Below are 2,500 nucleotides of genomic sequence, written 5' to 3' on the forward strand. Positions count from 1 at the left end.
TTCCGGGTCGCGCCTCCAGGGGGAGCGCGCACGTGCGCGAGCCGCCGCCGGGTGGCGCGGCGGCGACGGTCCGCACCGTCGTCGCCGTGGCCTCTCTCGGCCGGGGGTGTGCGAGGTTTCTCGGTGGCTGGGCCGTGTTCCCCGCGCCGGCGGGGCGGCCCGAGCCGCGGTGGTCCTCTCGGGCGCAGCGCCGGGCTACTGAGGGAAACCCCGGGCCCCGAGAAGGATTGCCGCGGTGATGGCAGCGGACGTCGGGCGCGCCCCCGCCGGTGGACGCTCCCCCGAGGGTGGCAGCGGGGGAGGCACCCCGGCGGGGCCATGCAGGTCGTTTCCCTCACCCCAGGGCCAGGTACCTAGCGCTTCGCGCCTCGGCGGTCTCCTGCCGGTTTCCCTCGGCGTCGTCAAACGCCTGTTGGGGGCCGAAAGGGCCGCCGAGCCGGGCGGAGGTTTAAAGACTCGGGCGGCCCGGCACGGCCCCGCCGCGGCGGCGGCGGCGGTGGCGGCGGCGGCAGCGGGTGTCGGGCGGTGGCGGCGCGGGGCGCCATCGAGGGGTGGGGAGCTACTCCCGCCGATCCCCTGCGGTGGCGTGTCCGTCGCGACCGGCCGCGCTCGCCGTCGTCGGCGTCCCGCCGCGCTTGCCCGCGCGCGGGGGCCACCCGTGCCGGGCCGGGGAAGGGGCGCCCTGCCCCCCCCTCTCTGCGGCCCGGTCTCGGCGGAGAGGCCGCGGCGCGCGATCGGCCGCGGGGGGCCGACCCCGCTGGCCTCTGCGATGCGGGGCGACGCCGGCAGAGGGCGCGCGCTCTCTGCCTTACCTACCTCAGCTGCGGGGTTGCGGCCGCCGGGGCCCGCCGCGCTCTCTCGCTCTTTCTCCTTAGCCGCCGCCGCGGGCTCGCGGGCGGCGCCGCGTCAGGCGCGACCGCGCGCCTCTCGCCTCGACGGCCTTGTCGCCTCGAACCGCACCGCGGCGGCGCCGGCCGCCGGCCACCCCTGACTCGGAGCGCTGTCCCCGCCCGTTGGGGCGCAGCGCTCGGCCGGCTCCTCCATCGCCGGAGGTCCGGCGGGCGCGGGCGACCCCGTGCCGAGCGGCGGCGTCGCCGCTCGGCGAGTGTCCCCGCCCCCCCCGGGGGGGGGGGACGGTCGGCCGCGAGGCGCCCGCCTTCACCGGCGGCCGTCCCGGCCCGGGCCCCGCCCGTCCGCTTCCCCGTCGCCCTTCCCGGCCGCGTGTGGGCCAAAAAAAAGGGGAGGCGTGCGGGGCGGCCGCGGGGGCGCTTCCCCGTCCGGTCCCCGAGTGGAAACGAGGGGAGCGGGCGGTGCCCCCCGGCTCAGCCGCCGTACGCCTGCCCGCTGGGCGCGTGCTCGCGGAAGGGCAGCTCGGCGGTGCGAAGCGGCGGCGGTCCCGGGAGTGCGGCCGCGGGTGGCGGAGGGGTTTTGCCGAGCGGCAGACCTCGGGCGCTCCGCGATGCCGGCTCGGGTCTCGGCGGCGTCCCGCCTCCGGCGCCGGTGGCGGAGCGCGGCCCGCCGGGCGTTCGCCTTCCGGCGGGCAAGCGGTCCCGCGCCAGGGGTTGCGCTGGCGGAACGGTCCCGCCGCCGCGTGGCGTTTCGGGCGACGTTCAGGGGCCGCTGGCGGGAGAGCCGGCCCCCGCGTTTTGGCGCGGCGGCGTTCCGCGAGTCGGCGGAGCGGTGAAAAGGAGAAGCCAGGGAGTGAGCCGGGAGCGGCGGGGGCCGGCGGTCGCGCCCCCGGCCCGCGAACGCGTAGTCGTCCCGTGATCGAGAGGCCGGGCGGGCCACCGTGCCCCCCGCGGTCCGGCGCGTTGCCGCACAAGCCCCTCCGCGCGGAGGTCGGGCCGAGCCCGGGCGCCTGGGCCGCCTCCGAAGGACGGCACGCGAGGCGGCGTCTCCCCTCGCGGGGGGAGGCGGTCGGGGGCGCGGGCCCCTCCGCCTTTCTTTGGCCGACCTTCGGAGCGTTGCGCGGGGTTTCTCTTTTTTGCCCCGCGCTTTCTCCTCCTCCTCCTCCGTTTGTGTGTGCTCGTACGGTCGAAGCGGGGCGCGCGGGGGCGCGCGCGTCCCTGCAGAAACAGAAAAGGGGCCGCTTCACGCGAGCGGTCCCGAAAGCCAGACAACTCTTAGCGGTGGATCACTCGGCTCGTGCGTCGATGAAGAACGCAGCTAGCTGCGAGAATTAATGTGAATTGCAGGACACATTGATCATCGACACTTCGAACGCACTTGCGGCCCCGGGTTCCTCCCGGGGCTACGCCTGTCTGAGCGTCGCTTGACGATCAATCGCCGTCCGGGGGGGCCACCCCGGCGGCGCGGCTGGGGTTGCCTCGCAGGCCCGTTGCCCGCGGTCGACGTCGACGTCGTCGTCGTCGTCGCCGCGCAGGGCCTTCGTCCCCCTAAATGCAGACTCGGGGAGCGCTCCGTAGCTCCCCGCTCCCGGAACGAGCCGCTGGGGCGGAGCTCGTCCTTGCCGGGGCCGTGCCGCGGTGCGGTGGCGGTG

The 2,500-nt window shown here is 77.2% G+C and overlaps 1 non-coding gene across 1 annotated transcript; it reads left to right on the plus strand.

The window, feature by feature from the left end:
* Positions 1-2,118: 2,118 nt before the first annotated feature.
* On the plus strand, positions 2,119-2,271 carry LOC148218955 (5.8S ribosomal RNA). The gene has a single exon (XR_015800132.1). It is a non-coding gene; the product is annotated as a 5.8S ribosomal RNA (ribosomal RNA).
* The last annotated feature ends 229 nt before the right edge of the window (positions 2,272-2,500 follow it).

This window comes from Sturnus vulgaris, unplaced genomic scaffold, assembly GCF_052056855.1.
Source record: "Sturnus vulgaris isolate bStuVul1 unplaced genomic scaffold, bStuVul1.hap1 Scaffold_157, whole genome shotgun sequence".
Lineage (NCBI taxonomy): Eukaryota > Metazoa > Chordata > Aves > Passeriformes > Sturnidae > Sturnus > Sturnus vulgaris.